The sequence below is a fragment of the Giraffa tippelskirchi genome, chromosome 5, assembly GCF_054371585.1.
Source record: "Giraffa tippelskirchi isolate mGirTip1 chromosome 5, T2T-mGirTip1v1.2.pri, whole genome shotgun sequence".
NCBI lineage: Eukaryota > Metazoa > Chordata > Mammalia > Artiodactyla > Giraffidae > Giraffa > Giraffa tippelskirchi.
In genome coordinates this window covers 160,659,394-160,675,653 of record NC_137279.1, presented here as the reverse complement: position 1 = coordinate 160,675,653, position 16,260 = coordinate 160,659,394, and positions in this window count along the sequence as shown.

The window sequence follows — 16,260 nt, the reverse complement described above, 5'->3', positions numbered from 1 at the left end:
AGTCAAGCAAGTCTAAGTCATGACTCTTATGTTGTTAAGGGACAACACTCAAGTCTCAGAGGCTTAAGAAAACAAAAGTCAAAAGTTTATTTTTATTTATCTAAATTCTGCCGTGGACTTGGGCAATTTTCCAGAACAATTATCCTGTGTGTTTGTTGGCTCAGTAATCTGGTCCCTGTGAACCCTATGGCACCTCCATTTCAACACATGTTTCCGTGATGGGTGTTTCAAGAAGAAAGTTCTAAAAGATTACCCACCTGGAACTAAGGTACTCTGTTCTGGAAACCACATGTATACTGCTTCTGCTTACAACCCATTGGCCAGATGAATACCATGGCTCTTCCTAATGCAAACAGGGCCTGGGAAGTATGGTCTCTGTGTGTCTGGAGATGAGGAAGACATGGATACTGAGGAGCCCAAGTAATGTCTACTAAACCCAGACTTGCAGAAAATCGCTGTGATTCAGATCAAGATTGTATTTACAAACAAAATAGAGATATGTAAGTTTTCTAATATACTATTAACAGAAATTTCCCCATCTGTTGCATTTATCACTTTCAAATGAAGGAAATGTTGTTTATGGTTTATCCACCCACCACACATAATGAAAGAAAGATACCTACTTATTTCCATAACCTTTATTATCTCCAGAGCAGCATAAATCGTTGTACATTGTGTGGGACATAAGTTGGCTTCAGCTGCAAGTTTCAGTGTAACCAGTATAGACCACAGCTTCCAAAGGACACCCTCTCATCAGAATGTGATGAGAAAGAAAGCCACATTTAAGGGAAGAAGAACACTAACACAATGTGTATATATGCAGTTGCCTGAATGTGATATTAACATGTTACATGCTCTTAAAATATCTTTCTCTTATATAGAAGGGAATGTAGAGCTAATATGGTTTTGTCCAAAGTACTTGAGTCAGAGAGCAATAAGCCGGAATCCTGATTTTATGAACTAATTGCTCTTTGACTTCGAGCCTCAGTTTTTCATCTTTAATATAGCATTGATAATAGCAGAATTGTGCAAAAACGTTTTAAGGATAACAGCTGCATTTAATTAAGAGCCTAGTCTGTGTCAAGCATTTTACATGTGGTACTTTATCACATTGTATCTATCCTCTATCCATCTCTCTTTCTTTCTCATCAACATAAGGACATTGATTCAGCTCTTATGTGATGGGAGGGGGTGTTCCAGATTGAGTCTAAACTGGGATTTAATATATCTGATGAACTGACCTGGTGAATATGCCTCAGGTGGGTTTGCATGAGGGATTTTTTCCAGAGGTTGCTGAAGGAAAATAATAAAGTGTTTCCATGTGGATATCGAGGAATTAGCCTGAAATAGAATGGATGTCATGCTGTTTGAAAATTAGGTGTCCCATCCAAGTACTCAAGTCTATACATAGCCAGAAGTAGATGGTAAAGGAAATGATGTGGAGAGACTCTGAGGCACAGAGACAGAAGCAGCACTTGTTTGGTAAGCAAGTGACAAAGAGTAATACAAGAGAGAAAAGAAGAGTATTCCCTTCCACTTTAGTATGAACTCAGTGAGAATCAGAATGCAGCACTGCTAGAGTCTCTTAAGAGTTGTGATATTTAGAGTGTGCTGGACCATAGCATGCTTGAAACGTAATCAAAATCTTCCTGGTAAGCCTTGTCATCTGTGACTGTGACAAGGCTGCACTATCTTCACGTGGCTTCCTGGCTAGTTACCATATCCCCAAGGAAGAAAATGAAAATCAACAAAAGTACAGTGTGGGTGAGAATGAATGGAATACTCACTGGGGTCCTTTGAAATTTATGGGAGGCTGTGTCTTTAGTATCAGATCCACAGATTCTAACCCAAGGCCTGACATGAAGGAACTCAGAAAAGTCTTTATTAAAGAATAAAACAAGTGAAGAATCAACCCCATCCTTGAGTGAATGCTGTTTCTCTGTGGGAGATAGTATTGGCATTCTGGACAGAACATTCTTCATTGTACAGGCCTATCTAGACCATTGAAGGACATTTAGAACCACCCTCCTGCCCCCCGAGTGGCTCAGTGGTAAAGAATCTGCCTGATAACGCGGGAACTGCAGGAGACAAAGGTTCCATCCCTGGATTGAGAAGATCCCCTGGAGGAGGGCATGGCAACCCACTCCAGTATTCTTGCCTGGAGAATCCCATGGACAGAGAAGACTGGTAGGCTACAGTCCATGGGGTCGCAAAGAGTCAGATACGACTGAAGAAACAGTCTGCATTTGCGCAACTCATGAGCACTAGTTCCGAGGGCCACACCCCATTCACTGTGGCAATCAAAATATAGGCCAACCCTACTTCAAATGCTTATTGTGGGGGTTCTACTTCCTCAGGTTGAAAATCATTGGTCTGATGGGGCTCAACATTGCTAAGCAGGAGTAGAACCAATATTTCTATAGGAAGCCTTACAGCTTCTGTAACGTGGGAACTTTCTTTTCTCTGTATGCTTAGTATACATTGTGATTGGGATTCTTTTGCTTCCTTTGGCTGGTGCCCTAGGAATCTCTTAGAAAAGAACTCTGCTTGACATCCCCATGGGGATGTTCTGGTCCTGAGCAATGAGTCTGCCATGGCCAGCCTGGTATCCCCCTGAGAAACCAATTCTGGCCCTTCAACACCGCCACCTTCTTGGTGTCTGTTGTCAGAAGTCGGCAGACATATTTGAAAGAGGAGCCAAGTGAGATTAAAAATATCAGCTTTGTTTATGGTCTGGTTGATATTAAAGATCAGAAAGGTCAGGGCTCTTTGGACAAGATAGATTTGGGGCTTTTTCTACTTCCTAGGTCATAATCCATACTAGAGCCTAACAGATATTGCCTGGAATATTGTGGTTATGTAAGTGGAGGGGATTGTTGGATGGAGAAGGTGGGATGAGTGAGACAAGAGAGAAAGATGCCTGTTAGGATCATTTGTGTCTTTCTTTTTTTTTTTTTTTAATGGCCTGCCTTCTAAAATTCTAGCAGGAATACTGCTGGATGTAATATACACCACTAGGTGGCAGTAAAACAGAAATGTCTGCAAAGAAAGCAGAAATCCCTTCAGAATTATAAGTTTTATAGACCAAGACAACTGCAGTTGTAAAACATTATGGTGTATCAATTGGCATATTTGCTGATCAGATCTTTACAAGGTTCGAATAGGCTCATAAATACTGGGTTCTCTAGTTTGGCCTGCTCATGCTTCATGCTTCTGTTTAAGACATTTTGGAGGTTGGAAATCCAGCAAATGGTTGAAATATCAAAGCAATATGCCACTGACAATTTGTTTTCCTGTGATTGAGGGAAAATATATATGTCTCGATCAGAAGCACTACCCAAACAAGCAGAATTTGCTACATTCAAAGATGAGCTCATTTTTCATGCAAAGCACAGACTAGGCTGGAATGAACCAACAGCTAAAACATTTTGCTACGTGATTTTTATAAGTGAGTTCCAATTCCCTTACCATTCCCACAAGAGTCTTATTATATAGGGATGTTTCCATTTTTTTAAAATAAGCAGTAACCAGCTGATGATAAAATCAGGCTTTATGATAAATGCATGAAATAATAAGGCAGGGGTGACATCAAAATACACTTTCTCATTAAAATGCTGGTTTCATGTGAGTGTTTGAAAAGAAGAGTGAATTGATTGAGTACTGTCAACATTGGGTAATGGGGAAACTGAGGCCTCAGTGTTAAATGACTTGCCCAAAGACATGTGACTGGTGAGTGATTTAATCAGGCTGTGAAACTAGATTTCCCATAAGGCATTGGATGGGCTGAGACCTGTTCAAGAATTTTTGGATACCAAAAAGCAAGCTGAGCAGCTCAGCTTCTTTCTGTTTTTGCAGATCTGTGCACCGACTGTTTTAGAGAAAAAGATGAAATTTCTTGAAAAGGTAGACCTTCATCAAATGTTGACTGCTTATTTTATATTTTCAGATAAGGACCTTGTCTCTGGCCAATCATTTACCATGGATTCTGCCTTAGGGAACATCTCTTGGCTTCCTCCACAGAGCAAAGGTGAACAAACGTACCCTTTGCTCTGTCTAGAATCCTCTGTTTATGCTTTCACTTGGTTAAATGCTGTTGAGGATGAATTTGATGGCCCTTTAATATGTTCCCCAGATATCCTTCCTAAGTACTTTCTCCAGGGAGGAACAATTCTTTGTCCTCATTGCCTAAACTTTTAGATGCAGGGCAGAGAACTCATCTGTTTTGCTAGTCATTATATGCATGGAGAGCTTCCCAGGTGGCGCTAGTGGTAAAGAACCCGCCTGAAAATGCAGGAGACACAAGAGAGGTGGGTCAGTCCCTGGGTCATGAAGATCTCCTGCAGGAGGCCATGGCAACCCACTCCATTATTCTTGTCTGGAGAATTTCATGGACAGAGTAGCCTGGCAGGCTATAGTCCATAGGGTCACAAAGAGTTGAAAGCAACTTATCACGCACACATGCATATGCATGGAGCATAGGAGGTCCTTAAATAATTACTATATGAGAGAAAATAGTGATCTTAATCCTGGCTTGTACACAATTATATTCTTTTTGAAGATGGAATATTTGAGAATTTGAAAATAATACAGAGTATAAAATGTTTAGTATATATTGCATATTAATTGTATTGGTAATCATTTTAAATAACTGAAAGTTTTAATTTTATCACAGTAATTATATATGAATATAATTAAAGTATCTATCTACCTATGCATATATAGTTATTTATCATATATATATATATACATAGACTTGTTTTGCTCTAGGGAAAGAGAAACTAATAATTATTGATCGCTACTATGCGGCAAACACCGTATTAGTTCTTTGCGTATATTGATGCTATTTAATCTTCAAATAGAAGCAGTTCGTGTGATGAAATTAGAGCTCAGATAATTATATAGCATGTCATGCACTCAGAATGTAGGAAAGCTAGATTTACATTCAGACCTACCTTCCTCAGAAGTTCCTGATATTTTCACTCTTCAGAAGCGAATGGGGCTCTTGTGTCCCTTTCCTAAAAGGCAGTCAGTGGCAGAGTTGAGTGTTAGGATCTGGGACTCCCGACCTTTTCCTAGATAAACCTCTTTTCTGCATCAGACTTTCTACTCTGTATAATGAGAAAAGAAGATAAGAACTCATTTTCATGCAGCTGGAGTAATCTGGCAGATTTCAAGATTTCACAAGGCCCAGACTTTCCATCGGCTCTGTTTACATTGAGAAATCCATTCGTTTGGCAATTGTCAGGGCCCCATGTGAACAGCTGCTAACTTGTGGCATTAGCTAGTTCACAGATTCCTTGGTCCTCCTGACTCCAGCTTCTACAGAAGTTCAGGATTGGAAAACACAGTTTTTGTCATTTGTTTGTATGTAAAAATTCATTTTCCAGCTCTCCTACTCCTTAGTCTCATCCTAAACCATCTTGCGGTGCATTTCTCAAGGAAATTTGCCATTTTCAATTTGGAGACAACAATTCAAGCCAGAGAAAGTCAAGCACCAGAATTCATGAAACAATATATTAGAAACAGTTTAAAAATGGGAAAGACTGTATTTGCTCTATAACAAGCAGAACATTAAAAAAAATCAATAGTAAGAACAACAACTAATGGTGATAATGTCTTCCTTGACTCATAGGGATATTTAAGAGTAAAATGATGTAATTGATGGGAAACACTTTGAAAAATAAAAGCACCATGCAGCACAAGACATTACGACGATCATACGATTGTCCTTAAGCACAGCTAAAAGTGAGCCTTATCTCCCTCAGGACCAGATGTCATCATTGAGAAATCATTTGTGTAATTCCCAGAGTGCAGAGGACTTGACTGCAAGGCTCCAGGCTCTTCTGCTTGTTGTTCTGTTTCTCCATGGGGGTGTTCAATGGACATGGCCAAGGGCAAATTAGAACCTCTCTGAGCCTTTGTTCCCAGGTCTTTGAGATGGGAATTAATCTTATTAGTAATGGCTGCCTTCTATAGAGCAATTCTATGTGCAAGGTCCCAAGCATCTGGGGTTTATTATTTCATTTAATGCTTACAAAGGAAATGCCTTATTTTTTAGATGAGGAGAATGAAGCACAGAGCAGAGAAATACGTAGGCCTAGATCACATAGCTAAAGTATCATGACGTGTATGTAGAAATCCGCAGATCTTAAGTACATTATGTGAAGTGGATTGTGCAGATCTGACTCTCCAACATGCTTTTCTGTATCCCCTCTTCTCCCTTGGGGAGTCACCCCTCCTTCAGAACAAAGTACACAGTATTGTGATAGAACTGCTAATCCCATGTGCCCTTCTGTGTCACCACAGGCTAAGAGTGTGACCAGGCCTACGCAGTCACAATAATATTCTCACTCTAGTCCTATTAACTCAGCAATTCCCAGTGTTTTTGGCACTAGGGCCCGGTTTCCTGAAAGACAATTTTTCCATGGATGGGAGTGGGTTGAGGGGTGGTTTGGGGATGATTCAAGCACATTACATTTATTGTGTACTTTATTTCTATTATTATTAAGTCAGCTCCTCCTCAGATCATCAAGTGTTAGGTCCTGGAGGTTGGGGACCCCTGTATTTACTGACTTAAGCGATGGCTACAAGAGAAAAGCCTGGCCAGCCGGATCCCTAAGATTTATGTAAGAGTGGAGGGAGAGACTGTCTCTCCTGCAGGATTGCCAACCAGGATGGTAAACAGAGGTAAGAAGACTGCTTACAATAGGAAAGAATGAAGTTAATAGAATAACAAAGGCAAGAGATGGAGAGCATTCCGGTTGCATCCTTTAAGCCCCTAGGCCCAGCAGTGCTGGAGGGGAGATCCACCACATTAGATCCGCTTTCTAGTCCTCAGAGTCAGTAAACACCACTAAAAAAGGACTGTTTTTTAATTTTTACAACAGGTTAAGGTTCTTCACAAGGTTGAGAGGAAGGTACAGAGATTTCCCATATCCTCCTGCCCTGACACGTGGTTAGCTTCACCCCATCATCCCCACCAGGGCTGTACATTTGTGACAACTGATGAGCTTACGTTGACCCATTATAATCACCCAAAGTCCATAATTCGCATTATGGTTCACTCTTGGTGTTGTACATTCTGTGGGTTTGGACAAATTTATAATATGCTTCCACCATTGTAATGAGTTGGCCAATAAATTTGTTCAGGTTTTTCCCAAATCTGTAATGGAAAAACCCGAATAGATTTTTGGCCAACCCAATAGTATCATGCAGAGTAATTTCATTGCCCTAAAAGTCCTCTGCGCTCTATTTACCCACATCCTCTCTCCTCCTCCCTGGCAACAACTGATTCTTTCACTGTCTCCATAGGTTTGCCTTTTTCAGATGTCATATAGTTGGAATCATATAGTATGTGGCCCTTTCAGGTTGGCTTCTTACACATAGTAATACGTTTTTACTTTTCCTCCCTGTTTTTTCATAGCTTTGATAGCTCATTTCTTTTTAAAGCTGAATAATAATACTCCACTGTCTGGATGTACCACAGTTTGTTGAACCATTTACCTGCTGAAAGACATCTTGGTTGCTCCAAGGTTTTGACATTTATGACTAAAGTTCCTCTAAGCATCTATGTGCAGGTTTTTGTGTAGATCAAAGTTTTTAACAAATATAATTTTAAAGCTAGTAGAATTAGACTTTTGGCATTTGCAACCGAAAAATTTCTGAATAACACGTTTTTTTTATGTACATTATTTTCCTTGATTCTTATAACTCTGGGCCCAATATTCTTATGAATGAAATGACTTTTTATAATAGAAATAAAAAGGACCAGAAAAAATTAATGACACACTTGATATATATGCTCAGTGTTTTTGCCTCCAAAGACCTTGCTGTAGACACAGAAGGTAGAGCTGGACATATTAATGAGCTTTGATTTTACTGTAAAACAAGGACAAATTATCCATTGTATTAGAAAAATCTCTTATTTATTCTTATTATCCCCCCAAAGTTAACATTTTTCTAGTTATTAAGGCAAGTACACATAAATGCTCCAAACTTATTTTAATAATATTTTGTTTTATATTCGTTTACACCTTTGTGCCTTCTTGACAGCAAAACTCTAAGCATGATTGCACTTGTTACTTGATCTGGGTCATAATTCCCACTGTCATAACAGACAACACACTTTATCATGTTGCTAATGTAATTATTTAACTTTCTAGTTAGATGGTAAGGTCAGCGAGGGTACGTAGTTTTCTCTCCTTGTCACCATCATCATTCCATTTCTTAGCCTGGTACCTGATATCTACTGTTGACTAAAGGCCTGACTGATGAATGCATGTATAAGTGGACCTGATTAATTGTAAACTGAAGCTGAATAATTCTAGTGCAATTCAATTAAGAGTGTTTTAGAGGCTACTGAAATAGGCAAGATTGGCCCTTCATTTAGCCCTAGGTCACTAAGGTTTTTGTGTTTGTCTGATTTTTTTGTTTCTCACACTCCTCCCTCTTTTTCAAGACATTTTGCTATTCATACGGGTCTCCGACTGCAGGCATTACATAGGCGCATGTAGAAAAAAGAGTCTGGGTCTCTAGTAGATGACAGATCCTAGCTATGTCCCTTAATATTTGGGTGGTCTTGAACATACCCCTTTACATCTTCTGACCTTCGCTCTCCTCCAATTTGAAATGGGAATCCAATAAGCTACCCCAAAGAAGTGTGATAAGGATTAATTGTGATGAGGCCATCAGATCACCCCTTAGGCAAACCACAAACATGTTTTAATGAGATTTCCAGAAGAGTAGGACCCTGAATGCCAAGGTATTAAAACAAATCAAGGGAAAGTGCTGTCAGGATGGAAGTACAGAGGGGAATGATGACATCATCCTGAGGGTTTTCAGTGTGGTCTTGGCATTGCAGATGCCACATCAGCCTGAGACCAACGTTAGCTTGTGAGTAAGGAGGTCTTTCTGAGTGATGGAAGGAACACATTTGTTTCCAGAGCAAAAGACTGCTTTTCTTTAGTGAGTGATGAAGTCGGTGTACTTGAGTCACATCGTCTGAGAGTCCCGTTGCCTTCACCTGCGTGTGCAAACCACAAACACGTCCAGAGATCCATTTCCAGACAGCTTTGGAGGATGTCAGCTGGTGCTGTGTCATCATTTTTCCTTTCCTGAGGAACGTCTTCTCTGTTCATCAAAGATAAAGGAAGATAAATAATTAGGAACACGGTTTGGGATGTGGGAGATCCTTAGACCTTGCTATTTACTTAGCCTTTCAAAATCTGTATCTAGATAACTATTTTTAAAAATTATTTAATTGGAAGGAAAATTGCTTTCCAATGTTGGGTTGGTTTCTGCCATCCAACAATGTAAATCAGTTATAATTACATGTATCCCCTCCATCTTGGGCCTCTCTCCCTTTCCCTCATTCCACGATAGATAAGTATTGACCACTGGGTTAGCAAGAGAGGGTGGCAGTTGAGAATATAGTCTGAAAATCACTTCGACAGGGATTCATATCCTTGCTTCTGTATTTACTAGTTTTGTAACTTTTAATAGGTATCTAATCTCTTGAAATCTCATTATACTCACCCATAAAATGGGTATAAAATACCTACTTGGTGTGATTGAAGAATAGCACAGGGTCTGGTACTTAGCAGTTAAGTGACTGCTGCAGTTGCACAGATTTTTGTACAAATTACTTCAGTGAATCTGTTTTATTTTTCACATTTAGATCTACATCTCATTGGGAGTTAGTTTTTGTTTGTTGCTAAAAAGGAATCAGGGTTCACTTTTTCCATAATAATTTCCAATTGACCGAGAAGCATTTAGTGCAAAATCCAATATTTCCTGACTACAGTGCTGAGACTGTCCAAATCAAGTGACCATATACATATAAGCTTACTTTTTAACACTTCCTTGTTTTCTACTGGTATATCTGTCTATCTGTACATCAATGCCACAATGTCTTAATCAATATACATTTAAACAAGTTTTGATATTTGGTAGGTAAGTCTTACAGCATTGTCTTTTTCAAGATTTTCTTGACTATTCTTAGCCTTTTGTAATTCTTTATAAAGTTTAGAATTGATTGGTCATTCGTTTTTACAATAATAACTAGTCCTGCTGCAGATGTTGAATGGGGTATTATTGAACCAATAGTATGAGTTTTCCAATAAATAAGCATGGTATATCACTTCATTTAATTTGGTCTCCTTTTTTCTCAGTAATGTCTCATAGTTGTGAGTTCTGAAGTCTTACACATCTTTTTTTTTAATTTTTGAAGTATTTCATGTCTTTGCTAGTATAAATGGTATTATTTTAAAACATTTTCTATTTGTTATGGCTATATATAAACACTTTAATATTAACATTTCTACTTTCACTTATTCTAATTGTATATTCTCTCCGATTTTCTATTGCATATAATCATGTCGTCTGTAAATAAGGACTTTTATTTTTATTTATTTATTTATTTAATAAATTTATTTATTTTAGTTGGGGGCTAATTACTTTACAATATTGTAGTGGTTTTTGCCACACATTAACATGAATCAGCCATGGGTTTACATGTGTTCCCCATCCTGAACCCCCCTCCCACCTCCCTCCCCATCCCATCCCTCTAGGTCATCCCATTGCCCCAGCCCTGAACATTTGTCTCATGCATCGAACCTGGAATGGTGTTCTGTTTCACATATGATAATATACATGTTTCAATGCTATTCTCTCAGTACGTCCCACCCTCACCTTCTCCCTCAGAGTCCATATGACTGTTCTATGCATCTGTGTCTCTTATTCTGTCTCGCATATAGGGTTATTGTTACCATCTTTCAAATTCCATATATATGCATTCGTATACTGTATTGGTGTTTTTCTTTCTGGCTTACTTCACTCTGTATAATAGGCTCCAGTTTCATCCATCTCAATAGAACTGATTCAAATGTATTCTTTTTAATGGCTGAGTAATATTCCATTGTGTATATGTACCACAGCTTCCTTATCCATTTGTCTGCTGATGGACATCTAGGTGGCTTCCATGTCCTGGCTATTGTAAACAGTGCTGCGATGAACATTGGGGTACACGTGTCTCTTTCAATTCTGGTTTCCTTGGTGTGTATGCCCAGCAGTGGGATTGCTGGGTCATATGGCAGTTCTATTCCCAGTTTTTTAAGGAATCTCCACACTGTTCTCCATAGTGGCTGTACTAGTTTGCATTCCCACTAACAGTGTAAGAGGGTTCCCTTTTCTCCACACCCTCTCCAGCATTTATTGCTTGTAGACTTTTGGATAGCAGCCATTCTGACTGGCATGAAATGGTACCTCATTGTGGTTTTGATTTGCATTTCTCTAATAATGAGTGATGCTGAGCATCTTTTCATGTGTTTGTTAGCCATCTGTATGTCTTCTTTGTAAATAAGGACTTTTAATTTCTTCCATACCAGTTCTTATGGTTTTAATATTTTCTCTTATTGTTCTAGCCCAGTTCTCAGTACAATGTTGAATAGAAATGGTAGTGTCAAGCATTCTTTTCACATTCTCAATTTCAGGGAAAATGTTTACAATATTTCACTAAGTATGATATTTGATATGGCTTCCCCGGTGGTACTAGTGGTAGGAGATGTGAGATGTGGGTTCTATCCGTGGGTCTGGAGGATCCCTTGGAGGAGGACATGGCACCCCACTCCAGTATTCTTGCTTTGAAAATTCCATGGGCAGAGGAGCCTGGTGGGCCACAGTTTATGGGGCTGCAACGAATATTTGATGTGAGGTTTTGAATGATAATGATAGCATTTATCCAACTAAGAAAGTTCAGTCCATTCCAAGTTTGCTAGGGATTTTTAGAAGGAAATGTATTGGATTTTATCAAATACTTTCATGTATTGAAGTTATCATATTTTTTATTCTTTTTCTTTTAATGTGTTAAATTAGATGGATTGAACTTTGCTAAACCAACCAGGAATTTTGTTTCTGGAGTAAACCCTAGTTGGCTTTGGGTACTATCATTTTTATTTAGTGCTGAATTGGACTTGTTGATATTTTACTTAGAATTTTTTACATGTTCTTGAGAGAGATTTCTCTGACATTTTCCTTTTTTCCAATATCCTTGCCAGGTTGTTGAATAAAGGTTATGCTGATCTCATAAAGTTAGCTACTCTTTTCTCTTATGTGGGAAAATTTGTGCAAGATTGATATTTTCTCCTTAAATATATGGAAGAATTAACTAATGAGGCTGTCTGAGCCTAGGGACTTCTCCATTTGGTGGAATGTTTTAACTGGAAATATAACTATTTAAATAGCTATAGATCATTTAAGTTTTCTATTCTTGTGTCAGCTTAGGCAAGTTTTCTTCTTTTAGGAATTTGGGCAATTTCACTTAACTTTTAAAATTTCCTAGCATGAAGGCATTTATAATATCCTCATATTATCCTTCCTTCTTTTAAAAAAAAGTTTTTGCAAGATATGTTGTGAAATGTACTTTTTCATACCTGGTTAACAAATCTCTCTCTACACTCCCCTCCCATCTCCTCCTGTCTCTTTCTCTCTCTTCTTGATCAGTTTTGTCAAGGATTTATTCCTTTTGTTATTCTAATGTCACTCTGCTTATTTCCTCTATTGTATTTTTTCCATTTTATTATTTCTTCTATTTCCCTCTTTCTACTCTTTCAGTTAACTACTTAAAACTTTGGGTTTGGGCTTTTTAAAATTTCTTTTCTGAAATATATGCATTTAAGGCTACACATTTTCCTTTAAGCCTATATTTCAGCAGCATTCTGCAAGTTTTGATATGTTTTTTAATAATCTAGTATAAAATATTTTCTAATTTTCATTATGATTTATTCTTTAACCCAAGATTAATTTGGAATTATTTTGCATAATCATTAGTTTCAGAAATTTTCTATTTAGATTTTTGTTATTGTTTTCTAGCTATAAACCACTGTGTTCAGAGAACATATTTTATATGACTTAAATTATTTACAAGTCATTTAGACTGCTTTATAGTCTAGCATGTAGTCAATTTTGATATATATTCTATATACAGTTGAAGATAATATGTATACTATTGTTGATGCTTTCAGGGGCAGTGCTCTAGGGCTACAGTCCATGGAGTCGCAAGAGTCAGACACAACTTAGCACTGAGTACACAAAGCTGTCAATTAGTTCCAGAGTATTATTTGTGCTATTCAGATCTTTTTTTGTTTGTTTTTACTGATATTTTTGTCAGTGAGTGTATTGGTTATTGAGAGAGACATACTAATATTTCTGACTACGTTTATAGATTTTTTATGTCAGTTTATATTTCACATATATTGTGAAGCTATGCAATTGAGTTCATGATAATTAATAAGTGCTAAATCATCTTTTTATCCTATGAAATATTTTTTAATTTCTAAAAATGTTTTGCCTACATTGTTGGATATAGCTGCTCTAAATTTTTTAAAAATTAGTGTTTTCATCGGAGAAGGCAATGGCACCCCACTCCAGTACTCTTGCCTGGAAAATCCCATGGATGGAGGAGCCTGGTAGGCTTCAGTCCATGGGGTCGCTAAGAGTCGGACACGACTGAGCGACTTCGCTTTCACTTTTCCCATTCATGCACTGGAGAGGGAAATGGCAACCCACTCCAGTATTCTTGCCTGGAGAATCCCAGGGATGGCGGAGCCTGGTGGGCTGCCGTCTATGGGGTCGCACAGAGTCGGACACGACTGAAGCGACTTAGCAGCAGCAGCAGCAGCAGCAGTGTTTTCATGGTACGTATTTTTCCATTTATGGCTGAAGCTATGGATTTGCTTGTATCTCCTTCAGCACTCACTCTTCCAGGAAATGCCAAAGCATTCTGCTGAGGTCTTCTGAAAGCACCTTCAATTCTCTGCCTCACATTCTTATCTTAATTGACTCCTGTGACAGGCAGGAAGCAGGGGGGAGTTAATAGTTTTCCAGGAAGAGTCCTTTACCAATAATGTGTGGGAGTTTCAAGATAAACACCTCAGTTTTCTCGCACCTCACTTGAGACAACTGTGATATATGTTTTATACCATCTCAGGTAGCCCATAACAGAATTCAGTTATAGTTGCCACAAGAATTAAACTGTTCATTAATGTATCCAGTATCCTTCCTTTGCCTGTGTTATTTTCTCATTTCCTTACATATGATCTTGCCGTCACATAATAGTAGTAAACTATTTACACTCAAATTCTTCCAAGGAAATCCAGCCTAGGAAGCTATCTTTACTTACAGTTTGTCTATACATTTAAATATGCTTTCTACAAGGAACATGTTGTTGTGTTTTGTTTTATTCAGTCTGATAATTTTTGCTTTTAATTGAAATATTTAGTCCATTTATATTTAATATGTATGCTGGTATTTGTGTGTTCTGTTTTCTCTCATGTCTATCTTCATTATTTCTCTTCTGTTAACCTGTTAGTTATACATTCTTTTACTATACTTTAAGTGAGGATCCTAGAAATTACAAGTACCCTTAACTAATTAGATCTAATATAAATTATATCTTTAACTACTTCTTAGATATTGCTGATTTAGAACATCTATGCTCTATTTATTCTTTTCTTGATTTTTTGTTATTAATATTAAGCAAAGTTACATGTACATTTTTAAGTTCACATTATTATCATTGTTTGCATAGACAATATTCATTTAGGTTTATGTACTTAGTGTACCTATACCAATTGCCCTTAATTCTTTCTTGAATTTTGATTTTATGGTTTAGAATCATTTTCTTACTGTAAAAATAATTCTACTTAGTGTTTTTTTAGTGTGATTTTGTTGACAAATTTTTTCTCAGGGTTTTTTGTTTGCTTATATAGAAATATTTGTATTTACTCTTTGCTTTTTTCCTTATATAAGTAACATTTTTTATTGAAGAATAACTTACATATGTACAAAAGCACAAAACTGTATTCAGCTTGATGAATTTTTATGTGTACCACCAAATTAAGCTTTTGAACATACAGAACCCTCCAGAAATGTCTCCCCCTTCTCCCTCTCAGATATCACCTTCCCTATAGAAGTAATTACGATTCTATGTTCTCCAACCATGAGTTAGTTTTGGGATCATACAATATGTACTTTTGTTTCTGGCTTCTTTCACTCAGTGTTAGGTCTGTGGAATCATCTTTCATGTATAATAGTAGTTTTATTTTTTAACTGTCATGTAGTATCTCATTGACTATATCACAATTCATTTATCTGTTCTATTATCGATGAACACTTGGGTTGCTTTTCATTTTGGGCTATTAATAATAAGGCTGTGATGAACACTATTGTATAGTTTTCTCTTTGTAGGACATAAGCACTTATTTCTATTGGGTATAAATACCATTTTTAATTGGTTTCGGTCTGAGGAGTTAATGGTTATTTCCTTTAAGCACTTTAAAAAGCATTTTTATAGTTTTATAGCTTCTAAAGTTTCTATTGAAAAGTCAGGCATTAAATCTTACTATTGCTCCTTTGAAGGTAAATGTGTTTTTCCCTCTGGCTACTTTTAAAATGATTTTGTTTTTGGTTCTTAGTAGTCTTACTATGATATATCTAGGTGTGGTTTTCTTTTTATATGTCCTGCTTTAATCTGTGACAATGTCTACTGTCAATTTTTGATAATTTTCAGCTATTGACTTTCACATATTTCCTTTGACCTTTTCTTTCTCTTATGCAATTCCACTGTATACACGGTAGACTTTTGTATCCTCTCTTATGTGTCTTTCATGATACTTTCTAAAATTTCCGTCTTTTCTTGCTCTCCTTGTGTTAGCTTGAATAGTTTCTATCGACTTAACTCCTGGGTCACTGTTATATCCATATTGAATTCTCAGTTTAGATGATTATATTTTTTAGTTCTAGAATTTTGATTTGTTTTTTTTTTAAGTGCCAGCTGATCTATTTTAAAAATATTTTACTGACAGTTATTTTAAAGTTCATGTTTGGTGGGTTCCCAAACCAGGTCTTTTTCCACTGTCTGCGTTTTTCCTCTTCGTGTTGTTGTTGATGTGTCCAGAATGTTTAATTTGAATGTAAGACATTGCTTATGGGAATTTGTGGAAGCTCTTGATGATGTCATTTCCCTCTGGAGTGAGTTCTCCATGTGGTCAGTAGAGGACAGGTCACATGAATACAGTCTGATCCTGGGTTGCATTGAAGCTAGCTTTGTGTCTGGTTCATCCCATATCTGGGCTTCCCTGATGGCTCAGACAGTAAAGAGTCCACCTGCAATGCAGGAGACTTGATTATGATCCATGGATTGGGAAGATCTGCTGGAGAAGGGAATGGCTGTCCACTTCAGTGTTCTTACTTGGAGAATCCCAT